We start from the raw sequence: 13,152 nt of genomic DNA, 5'->3' as shown, positions 1-13,152 counted from the left end.
TGTTGCCGCACTTCAAACAAACACACTCTGAAAGGAATGAAACGATTGTGTAACAATTTAGCAATGAAATTGGGAGATGTAACGCTGTGGTGACGAACTCAGTCACAGGGAATTTAGTGACGCACCACAGAGATATATATAAATATTAATCCGTTAACTGGAATGTAAAGGTTGGAAGAGTGCCAAGTTGCACGATAGTCTATTTGTCAGTCTATTCGTTGTATTTCAGATTTATTTCAAATTATGTTTCAGTCAGATATACAGGTTGAGCGCTTCTGACCTCTCTCTCTCCTGCATTCATTGATGGGACGTGTGTTTATAATTAAATTGATGGTAGCACAGGTCGAACACAGGTTAATCTCCGGAAAGATTATCCCTATTGAACATGTCACCCCAACGTGAGTAGAAGCTCTGTAAACAGATTTGCCTAGACCGGCCACATGTTATCAGTGAACAGATGTACAAGGGACAAACAACAAAATACATACTGAAGCTTAGATCTTATGTTTGTGATTAACAATCCCAACCCAACGCACTAATTCCAACCCCCCCTCAAAAAAAACTGACCTTGTTACACACAAACAACCCATTCCACAGCCTTGCTCACACATCTTAGGGTTACAGATTTCAAGTAGTTAGGCGACTGTTCTGTCAGTAATTATATTAATAACTTCAATCATTGCCCTGGAGAAAGTTTCTATTTTGTCAGTATTTCAAATGCTGTGTAAAAATATTGCTCTCAATGGGTAGTGCCACTGTCCATAAATGCTGATTGTATTTATGGGCTGTCGGTCAATATTCATCTTATCAATCAATACTTGTGGATTTAATTGGAGTGCAAGCCCCTTGAGAAAATACCCAACTATCTGGCCAGCAAGTTTGATTTTGGAGGCAATTTTATGGCATGAAAGACAAATTACAATCAGCGGCGCTTGAGATGGCTTGGCCATGTGAGCCGCATGGAAGATGGCAGGATCCCCAAAGACACATTGTACAGCGAGCTCGCCACTGGTATCAGACCCATCGGCCGTCCATGTCTCCGCTATAAAGACGTCTGCAAACGCGACATGAAATCGTGTGACATTGATCACAAGTCGTGGGAGTCAGTTGCCAGCATTCGCCAGAGCTGGCGGGCAGCCATAAAGACAGGGCTAAATTGTGGCGAGTCGAAGAGACTTAGTAGTTGGCAGGAAAAAAGACAGAGCCGCAAGGGGAGAGCCAACTGTGCAACAGCCCCGACAAACAAATTTCTCTGCAGCACCTGTGGAAGAGCCTGTCACTCCAGAATTGGCCTTTATAGCCACTCCAGGCGCTGCTTCACAAACCACTGACCACCTCCAGGCACGTATCCATTGTCTCTCGAGATAAGGAGGCCCAAAAGAAAAGAAAGAAATAAGGAAAAGTGATGCTACAGTAGAAGAGCGGTTGAGTTTGGTCAGAAATAAAAACAAGTACTGGAAATGTACAGTATCTGGAAAAGTAGGAACAGAAATAATTCTTCAGGTCTGGACTGGCTTAAGGGAGATTTCCAGTATTTTCTGCTTTTATTTCAAATTTCCAGCATTCGTATTTTCTGATTTCTTTAAAGTTAAATGACAACGATTTATTGTTTCGAAACCATTAATCAGGAATTAATGATATTAAATGTGATTTCAGAACAATATTGCAATATTTATTCATAGATAATTCGCACAAATAGTAACAGGCAGCTTTTAACATAATATGATGCCTGGGTGCATCCTTAGGGACCACAGGTCTCCTTAAATAAAATCTGTGCAAGAATTAAGAATGATTTTCTTGTCTGGATTAAAGTACTGGAAGAGCTGACTTGAAATGTGTCTCCTCATGGGACACAGCTGAAAATTCCTTCCATAAAATACTTTCTGGGAAATTGGGAAATAGCTCGATGTTTTCTCAAATGTCTTCCGTAAGACATAAAAAAATACACAGCCGCTAGTTTTAATTTTTTTAAAAACGCAATATAATAACAGAGCAATAAGAACAGCAATATTCGGAATTTCAAAGTACAAATATTATATTTTAAACCATCCAACTACAGTAACCATATCAAAAGCCCAAAACAGAATATCCCAGTGTGTAAAATACATGAGAATTGATGGCAGCTTCTTTGTGTCTTAATCTCTAAGCATTCATACAAGTCCTACAGCCCTTGTCCTTTCACCTTGATGCTTTGTGATTATACTGAATTACATACAAAACTGAGAAACACTTGAAACATCAAAAACAGATAAAGAAAATTCTTAATTTCTATATCTCTAAAATATTGTATTCCCTGTAGGTAAATATCACATTTCTTAAACATTGTAAAACTTGTAAGTGAACAAGTGAACAAATTGCTTACTGTTGGGAACTAGGTCTGGAAGAGAATTCTTTCCTTCAAACTATCTTCGCAGCAAGCCCAAGGCGTTGTTGCAGAAACTGCTCTGACCAATCTATTACAAAGATGTTGCTGGACACCTGAGTGGTTGTCTGATGGAGGCAGTGATTACTGATTACAGCTTCTTAGGACAGAGCAACATTTTCTAATCCAGCGAGATATTAACACAACTACTACCATACGGGTGACAGCCCCCAACTCCCACTCCTGCGCCTCGTATATAATAATAACTAACAGTTACACAGTGCCTTAGTGGTAGGACAACATCCCAAGGTGCTTCACAGGAGCATAAGATGACAAAAATTGACACAGAAAAGTATATCAGGAGGTGTTATGGACAGAATTGAGAGAGAACTGAAACCCTAGTTTTTTCCCCCTTTACTGTTCATAATCAGTGTTTTTTTGACAAGGAAGATGTGTGTGTTGCTTAACCCCTGGGTGTACGGCTAATTTGAATAACCAGCAGCACACTTTTCATGGATTTAAATAAAGAGGATTATTATTATTCACACATTCAACCCGAAAGTCTAATGCTACGTCACTCACTCAGCTCTCTCACACACACACACACACTCGAGAAAGAAAGCCGTTAAAAAGGATAGTACACTTTAACAAATTACAAGCAAATAAATAGTTCAACGTGATTTGGCTCGACTTGGAGAAAAGGCATGTGTCGCGGGTCCAGGGAAGAAGGCGTTTTCACTTCTGAAGTGTCGTTAGGTGGATTTGATAGCCAGAGTCGGATATCAAAGTCATTGCAGGATTCTCTTGAAGAGGCAGACTTTCAGCAGGTCACAAAGTTAGTTGCTTTTAGATATATTACCAGGAGGTTGGTTTTCTGTACTGGTGGACTTGAAAAGGAACAGGTTCGGAGACTTTAAGTTGTTACAGCCTCCAGTTCTTTTTAGGCACGATGGTACTGTCTGCTCTGCCTGCTGTTTTTTCTGCAGTCTATATTTCAAAAGATTTTTTAAAAGGAGACCAATATGGCTGCTCCCACTATGTAACTGCTACAGTTCCTTTTCCAAATGGTTAAGACGTTCTTTGTTTCAGGAGAAACCCATTCATTTCAGGAATGTCTCCCTATGATTTCAGGATGGATGTTGATGACACCTCTTAGTCTGGAAGGTATTCTTTTGTCCTTTCAGACAGTGAGTCAATCCTTGCATACACGAGCCAAATGTCAGTGATCTTCGGCAGCCATCATTGCACTTTTAATGTCCATTGTGGCTCATTTAAAACAAAAGGAAAATTCAGTTCCAGAAGATGCTATGCTGAATATAGTCCATGTTTAAAATTATGAGTAGGACTATCTGTACTGGGCATGACAGAGGGCTAACTAGAAGCTTGGTCAAGGATGTAGGGTTTAAGTAGGGTCTTCCAGGAGGAGAGTGAGTTGAAGTGGCAGAGAGGTTTGGGGAGGGGGTGAATTCCAGACTTTATGGCACAGCTGCCAATAGTGGTAGGGAGGGGGGGGGAAGAAGCCTAAGTTAGAGGAAGACAGAGTTCTCAGAGGGTTTTAGGTCTGGAGGAGGTTACAGAGACAGGGAGGGGTGAGGCCACAGAGGGATCTGAACATGAGATCGAGAAATTTTAAAAGCAAGCCATTGCTGGACCTGGAGACTATGTAACTCAACGAGCGCAGGGTGAACAGGACTTGGTGCAGTTTAGGATACAGACAGCAGAGTTTTGGATGAACTCAAGTTGATGGACGGTGGAAGATTGGAGGCGAACCAGGAGAGCATTGGAATAGTTGAGTTTGGAGATAACAGAAGCATGGATGAAGGTTTCAGCAGCAGATGGGCTGAGGTGTGGTGGAGGCAGGTGATATACGAAGGTGGAGATAAAGGCTCTTGGTGATGGAGAGGATATGGCAAATTATATATATATGTAGATATATAATTCATTAATTTAGCCAAAACAATATTGTCCTTCTGAGAATGTAGCAGCTCTTTACCAACCTTGTCTCTCGTAATTCAGCCTCCTTTTGCCCAACGATATAGATTCAGACTCTCTGAAATTCGGAAAATCTAACTGCAAAATTATAGAGTCTAGGCAACTGCCAGGATATTGTGTTAGTCTAAGTTAAGTAAAGGTACGAAAATAAAAGAAAGATTTGGATTTATATAATGCTTTATCAGCTCTTTCCAGAAACTTCTCAAGGCACAGAAGATGAATGACTTTGAAGCCCAGTGACAAGTAGGCAAACACAGCAGCCATTTTGCGCACTAGTTTCCGCAAGCAACAGTAAACTGAATGGTCACATAATCTGCTTTTGGTGGTGGCTGGGGAAAATGGTGGTTAGAAAACCTTGCTGGTCTTTTTTGAAAAGTGTTAGGAGCTCACAGGACAACAGTCTTGCCTGTACTGTGTCTTTATTGAACTGCCTCTTGATGGATGCCTGCAGTGATTGCCTTATGGTAGAGGTCACATGACTACGGCAAGCCAGGAGGCATATTAGTACAGTATTGCTTTTCTATCTCAAACATCCCCCTTTCCATACAAAAAACAAAAAAACATTTCATGCTTTATCACTTACACTGCAAGTTGCCCAAATTACCCACTGTACACACAAGCAGTTAGTTATTCTCATCAGTTTCTGCACATGCATTGCACACATAGTCTTTAAATTGTGTCAGTCTCTTAATAGTGCATGTGCACGTTGTCATTAGCTGTCCATCTGGGTGACTTTCCTTCTCCAGGGAGTGTCGTTCCCATGTCACTTGCTGTTGCCTCAGTAACCGCTGTTGTTCCATTTCCGTTGTTGGGGTGCTGTGGACCTCTAGGACTGATGGTTGATTTGTGATCTGTGCAGATGGTGAGTTCACATCTTCCTGATCGACCGCATGCAGTGACGGAACAGCTTTTCCAGTTGCGTTTAGGTGCCTGTGGTTGTGATGGTATATCTGGTCGTTCACTGCCACCGCGTAAGATTGAAGTGGCAACTGCTCTAGGCAGGTCCCAAATTGCCACTTGGGCAGGCTCTTGTTGAGAGTGTTCATGGTTTGTACCCTGACTGGTTCTCCAATGCTCAATTCTGGGAATGGTCTGGCAGTTTTGTTAAAATGAAAATTGGCTTTCTGCCGTTTCACCTTGATTTTCTCGCTCCCGCCTGTTACTACTTCTGGCTTCAGTAGCTTTTTTGCTATTGGAAGAGTAGTTTGGGTGCAGCATGACATTAGTCTTTGTACCACACTACTTTTCATGCCTTCAGGAGATGTGTTTCCCCACTCGAGGATTGCCTTGTATACACCTGTGCCAGATTTACTCGATTTCTTTATGATTCCTTTGGTGATTTTCAAAGCTGCCTCAGCCTTTCCATTTGACTGGGGATAGTGTGGAGATGATGTGTAGTGCTGAATTTCCCAATCCTTTATGAAGCGGCTGAATTCTTCACTCATGAACTGAGGGCTATTGTCGCTCATCACAATGTCTGGAATGTCTTAATGACCAAAGTGTGCTTTCAGGCATTCTACAATCTCACTGGTAGTTGTCGAAGTCAGCTGGTCTACCTCCCAGTAGTCAGAATATCAGTCTATGGTGACAAGATAATCAGTTCCTACGAGAGTGAAGAGGTCTACTCCCAGCTTCATCCATGGTCTGTCTGGGATGTCATGTGTCATCAGCGGCTCTTTAGCTTGCTTAGCTTGGCATTGGTTACACCCACTGCACTGGCTGACGTGGTCCTTGATTTCATGGCTCATATTTGGCCAGTAGAGCACTTCTCTTGACTTCCTCACACCTGACTCAATTCCTTGGTGGGTTGCATGGATGCACTTTAGCATCTCTCCTCCCAACTCCTTAGGGATAATGTACAAGATGCCGTTTTGATCTGTCAATTCATCTCTGTAGCCCACTATGCTCTTATGACCACAGCAGTGTCCTTGATGCTTTCAGGCCATCCTTTCATCACTACTTCTTGCAACACTTGGAGAGTAGCATTTTGTTGGGTCATTCACTTGATTTGAGCAAGGTGCTTGTCTGTCAGATTCAATATCTCTGCCGGGTTGATGACTTCCACAGCACGTTAAGCTGCAGCTTTACGTTGGATCTGGAAGATTTCACACTCTGCCATAGCACCCTCTACTTTCTTCATAGGGGGTGCTGCTCTCAACAGCATGTCAGCAATGTACATCTGTTTCCCTTGCTTGTATGTCATGTCCAGGTGATATCTCAGTAACCAGAGTAACATTCTTTGTCGACGCTTTGGAGCAGATAGTAGCAGCTTGAGGAAAACACTTTGAAGTGGCTTGTGGTCCGACTTGACTGTCACTTTGTCTCTTCCAAGTAGGTATTGATGAAAATGTTCACGAGCAAAGACAATGGCCAGGCAATTTTTCTCGATCTGAGCGTAGCGCCGTTCCATTTGCATTAATGCCCTGGATGCAAATGCAACCAGTTGTTCTTGCTGCATTAGGGTTGCTCCAAGTCCTGTCTTGCTGGCATCACACTGCAGGGTGACTTCATCATTTACGTCATAGTATTTCAGCACTGCCATTGCTGTCACTAGCTGCTTGATTTTAGTGAATGCTGCTTCTTGTTCTGTTCCCCAATACCACTGCACGTCCTTGGCAGTGAGTTGGTGTAATGGTTCACACTCCGATGACAAATTGGGCAAGAATTTTGCTAAACAGTTAACGAATCCAACAAATTGTTGCACTACTTTTATATCTGTTGGTCTCTGCATCGCTGCAACCGCTCTCACCTTTTCGGTATCTGGGCGAAGACCTTTTGTTGTCAGTACATGACTTATAAAGCCTGGCTACCTGACCTGAACCCGACCAAACTCGACTACGTGTTGGGTTCAAGTTGGGTCAGTCTGTATTCGATGTCCAGCATTCGGGCTCGGGTCGGGTCGGGCTGGACTGTACTAATTTGTTTCATACTGTTTTTGTTTTAGTATATGATCTTTTTCTGTTTCAAAATTATGTTTGTTATTTTCGGGTCGGGTCGGGCATTTAAAAAAATTAAAGGACTCTGGCCCGAGTTGGGATTGAGTTGGCTGTTGTCGGGTTGGGCCTGGGTCGGATTTTAATTTTATACCCGAGCCAGGCTTTAATGGCCCATGTACTTGACTTCGGGCATCTTTAATTGCAATTTTTTCTTGTTCAGTTTCAGGTTCATTTGGAACTCTATCTATTAGTCACACTAGATTTTGATTGTGGTCAGCAATCGCTTCTTCCATTGTGTCTTCGCATCCATAAACTAGCAGATCATCCACTATAGCTTCCACTCCGGGAAGATCACTAACTATCTCATGCTGTCTGCGATGATACTCCTCTGGAGCTGTGGAAAAGCCAAAAGACATGCGCAACCATCTGTATCTCCCGAACGGCATCCAGAATGTGGCTACAAAGCTGCTGCTTTCATCCAGCTTCACTTGCCAGTAATCATCCTTCACATCCAGGATAGTGAAGGTTTTGCCGTTGCAAGTTGTGGCAAAATTCCTTCGATGGTTGGCAATGGGGTAGTGAGATCTCTTCAGAGTTTCATTTAGATCCTTTGAATCGATGCATACTCTCAGCTTTCCAGGTTGTTTCACTACGAGCATGCTGCTAATCCATTCTGTAGGGATGTCACTTTCTTGATTACTCCCTTCTTTTCCAGCTCTTCTATCTTGTCTTTCAGGCTGGACTTGAGGGCAGCTGGAACTTTCCTCAGCAGATGCTGAATTGGTCTTACCCTCTCATCTACTTCGAGATGATATTCTCCAGGAAGACATCCTAAACCTGTATATACCTCATTGTACTCCTCGAGTATCTGTTCCGTGGTCAATGGTTTAGTGCTCTGTGACACGTTGCAAATCTCTTTTTGCATGTTGAGGGTTATCAGTCCAAGCTTTAGACTTGCTCCAGCTGAGATGAGTGACTTTTGCTTGCCGTCTATTATCTGGAACTCCAGATCTTCATTCTTGTCATTACATTGGGCTCTCAGAGTAACTTGTCCTCTTGGCACTAGCATGGTGCCATTATATAGCCTCAACCTTACTTTCGAGGGCTTCATTTTTGGATCGCCGTGTTGAGACACTTTGCACAGGTCTGTGAAGGTCATGATGTTGCATGACGTACTGGTGCCTGACACTTTGGGTGGAATTTTACAAGTGCACTCTCATGGCAGTGTGCATCCTGCGCAGATGCGCTGTCCTTGATCCCCCGTGATATTACGTGCAGAGCTCTGGAGGTGCGCGGAGCGCGAACGGCGGCCGTAATATCGGCTTGGGATGGCCACCACCTGCAGGTAAGTTTATTTACATATGATTAATGTTACTTTGCATATGCTGATGAAGGGCCTGTTGCTAGGCAGTTGGGGGGGGGGCCACACCAAGGTCCCCCCCACCGCCGGTAACATGCGGCAGGCCTTTCTCGACGTCGCGTGTCGAGGCTGGCCTCTCCTCGCAGAATTTTACTAGCCCCCGGAGGGGCTGGTAAAATTCAGCCCTACATGTTGATTTGATGTTTTCCTCCTGCAGTCATCATTCCAACTGTCTCAAACCATTTACCACCTGTCGACCTGACTGGACCAACCTGTTGTATGGTGTATAGTGATTTATCAAAATCTTCAGCTGATATCTCTCCAGTGGCCATGTGTACCTGCTTGTTGTGATTCCTTCTAGCCAAACGCTTGTACTGTGTCTTTATTGAACTGCCTCTTGATGGATGCCTGCAGTGTGTGCCTCATGGCAGAGGTCACATGACTATGGCAAGCCAGGAGGCACATTAGTACAGTATTGCATTTCTATCCCAAACAGTGTAATGGAATTGATGTCAAACTAAACCACAGGCAGACTTGGCTTCACATTTCATCCAAAGCATTCCTTCAATACTGTGCTAGAGTCAATCTAGCTGAAGTACACAATTCCTGGAGTGGCCTTTGAGTCAGAACTGAGAGTAATTCCAATGGAACCAAGCTGACTGCGACTGGCAAGCTGGAAGAAATCAGATGGCTGGCTGAACAAATTGAGGGGAAAAGGTGCGAATCAAACAACTGAGCAGAGACAGGAAATTGGAGAAATCATCTTGTGAATCAATGTAGCATAAAGAATGGAGAAAAATAACAGAAGAGAACTGCAGAATCACAAGAAAAACAAAACTAAAAGAGAAAAAGGAAGAATAAAGATCCTAAAAAATCAGATGTAACAAATTATTTTATAATTCTGTAGTCCTCTATTATGTCTGCAACAGAGTGGAAGCATGCTGGGCCCATAACTCATAGGTTGATGGATTGAAACCATTCTCTGCCATTTATATGCCTACTGTGTGTCAACTAAGGCTCATTTGGTAGCACTCTTGCCTCTGAGTCATGAGGTTCTGGGTTCGAGTCCCACTCCAGGACTTGAGCACAAAAATTAAGGCTGACACTCCAGTGCAGTACTGAGGGAGTGTTGCACTGTCAGAGGAAATCTAAAGCCTGCTCAATATATATATATATATGTTGGAGCAGTTTTCTTGGTGACAGGACAAATCAATCAGGGTTGTTAAGGTTCGATTTAATTGAAGTGCAGGAAATTATGAGTGGCCTAGATAAGAAGCACCTATTTTCCCTTAGCAGAGAGGACAATAACCAGGGAACATTGATTTAAAGCAATTGGTAGAAGGATTAGAGGGGAATCAAGGAGAATTTTGAGGGTAGTGGGGAACTGGAATACATTGCCTTAAAGGGGGGGGGGGGGGGGGGTGGGTAGAGGCAGAAACCTTCACATTTAAAAGATATTTTGATATGCACTTGAACTACTATAACCTGCAGGGCTATGGACCAAGAGATGGGAAGTAGGATTAGGGTGGATAGCTCTTTTTCAGCTGGCAGACACAATAGGTTGAATGGCCTCCTTTCTGTGCAATAAATTTTCTATGTTGTGACTTCAAATTGGGTCAAAATTCTGATTTTTTCAATCCAAAATCTGGCCAACTTTAAACTGAGATTGCTCAATGCTGCTCTCTAATCTTTATCCATTCAAATGTAGCAATATCTTGCCTTGCTACTCCAAGTCTAACACCAGAACTTTCCTGAATAGGTTCGTAGCATCATATTATGTTGAAATATAACTGCACCTTAGCTGCAATGGTTGCAAAAGTAGAAAAAACATTCCCTTTCCACGTATTTACATTCACTTTTACAATAAAACCCAATATCTTTGCTTTCATTATTGGAAAAAGGGCAAAATAATAAGTTACAAGTTACTCCCTTGGAGTTACTGCCATCTGCTGGAGATAGAGACAAGTTTTGCTGCAGCTTACAAAAAACAGGACAGAATGGACAGAGTAATTTTATTGTGCCCCACGAGTATTTTCTTACCTGCAGAACTATTCCTTAATTTCAGTAATCTCGATTGCACCAAAAATTGATTGTTCTGAATCCAAATTTATCATTTAAATTCTCTGTCCCTCCTTAATCCTTCTTTGTCTCTCCTCAAATCAAGTAGCAACTTCCTCACCTTCTCCCCAAACACAACTTCAACTATTTCAAATGCAGAACAAAACGAAATTAACTTTCTGTCCAAATGCAGTAAGCATTGAATCATATAATTTACAGGACAGAAGGCCATTCACGCCAATTATACCCACATCATCACTGTTTACACTCTCAATTTAAAACCTCTATTTGAGCTCTCAATCCTCTCAATGAGAAAAGCCCCAATTTTGAGTCATTCTATTTAACTACAATCTCTCATTCCCAGTATTCTTTGTTATACTTCCTATATGCGTGCTCCACCTGTAGAGTAACCAACATCGCAAGCTCAACATCACTTATTTGCTTTTATATTCAATATTCCATGCATAAAAGCCAGAATCTCATTTGCCTTTTTATCTACACTCAGTTCTAAAGCTTTCACGATCTGCACCCAAAGCATTTCTGCCAATTAAGCTGCCACCAATCTGTCCAACCACAATCTCCTACTTTCTTCTTGTTTGCGATGCCGTTAATTTAGTACCAACATCAAACTTCACAATCATTTCTTTTCTGCCTATGCCCAAATTGCTTATATAATTAGTAACAATAGGGATACTTGCTTCTTGGGATACATCCCTATCAAGATGCCACCAATCCAAAAAAAAAATCCATTTACCTCGTACTCTTCTGTTTTCACCCACCTCTCAATCCATGTAGCTCTATTTTCTTTAATGCCCACGTGCCTTAATTTTTGTAAAATGCTTGTTGTAGTATTTTATCAAAACACCTTCCTAAAACTCCACATACACAACCTTCCCTATGATATCCTCAAAAATAATTATGCTGCTACCCAAAAATAATTATGCTTGCCCAAACTTTTCTCACAACTCAATCACCACCCTCTGCAAAAATCATGCTGTACCTTAGCTTACTTCAGTACACTGTAAAGCGTCTCACCACCACCCTCCCCTGAAGCACATCACTTTCTTGCTCATCTACCAACATATCATTCAGCTCCTGAATATGCAGCAAGATCTCATTCTGACTCTCGAAACTAAAACAGAACTTCAGTCATTGGAATATATCATTGGAGATGGCCAATGTGTGAGCTGCTTGAAGAAAATGTAGATGTTCTTGAGGCATTAAGAGCATGTATGCTGTGGAAATTATACTATGACCATGGGTTTATACAAAGGACTCTCCAGGTTCCCTTCATAGCCTATTATTTTTGTCTATTAGCTATTACTTATTTTAAAAGATTTGCATTTAGCAGTTGAAATAGAAATATCATCCCTTCAGTATCCACAGTTCCTCAACAGCTGGATGTTGGGTTGAACTGCCTCAGTGGAATGATCAAACCTTTTACATTAGCCCTTTAGAATGGGAAATCTGACATGGGGGAAAGAGACTGAACAACAAGCAACACTGAACTGCACCTGAGCAGCAATCTTATGTTCAAGACATGTGAAATGAGAGAGACTAAATGGAAGCTACAGGCATGATTGCAAGCATACTGCTGCTTTGTAAAATGTTACCTTCCTTTCCCCCTCTTGTTATATTCTCTCTTTAGGTTCCACGTGGCACACAACATTCCCATTTGAAAGGCAATTTCTTCCTAGGCTTTCAATCAATGTCACTCCTGAGTTACTGACCAAAGAAATACAAGCATGGCTGGTCTCTGTGTAGCTTCAGGGAGGTAACTAGTTGAGTCCATTCTCATTCACATTACGAAAAACTGGCTCAAAATATTGATACTAGACTACTTGCTTGCCCTTTCAACATATGGCCTAGTGAGGAGAGAGAGAAACTGGGGGGAAAAAAAGCTACAGGAGAAAAAAAAATTGTTCAGGCTTAAAAAGCTACTTAGGAGTCTGAAGATGGAAATGAAAACAATTTTTTGCATCCCTCAAACAGAATCTTTGTACAGAATCAGTCTAATTGAAAACATTTTAAAATGTTGAATTAGCTGATCAATATTATTAACCATTTTATAGAACCAGAAGTGTTACTATTTTCTATAGCTGTTAACAGTAGACCTCATTAAGTTAGGATATTTACTTAAGCACAGGGACAAGTGGGGAGAGAAATTAGAAATTCTCGTTAGAAATGCTAGTAACCATTTGAAATATCGCTAATTCCAGTTCTTATTTCTGAAAACTTCCATCTGTCTGTCCTTCCTGTTTTCTTTTTTCTTCAAATTCCTACATCCACAACTATACTTAAAACTTCCTTGGTAAAACTCGTCAGGCTGTAATTATATCCTGTCCTTAATGGTAGAACATATGTACTACTTTTACAAGAGGACTAATTACTGCAACCCTCTAACCCCACTTCAGCTGAAGACTATACTTGGTTTTGACTCTGTG

Source organism: Heterodontus francisci, chromosome 38, assembly GCF_036365525.1.
Source record: "Heterodontus francisci isolate sHetFra1 chromosome 38, sHetFra1.hap1, whole genome shotgun sequence".
Classification (NCBI taxonomy): domain Eukaryota; kingdom Metazoa; phylum Chordata; class Chondrichthyes; order Heterodontiformes; family Heterodontidae; genus Heterodontus; species Heterodontus francisci.
This window is presented reverse-complemented; position numbering follows the sequence as displayed.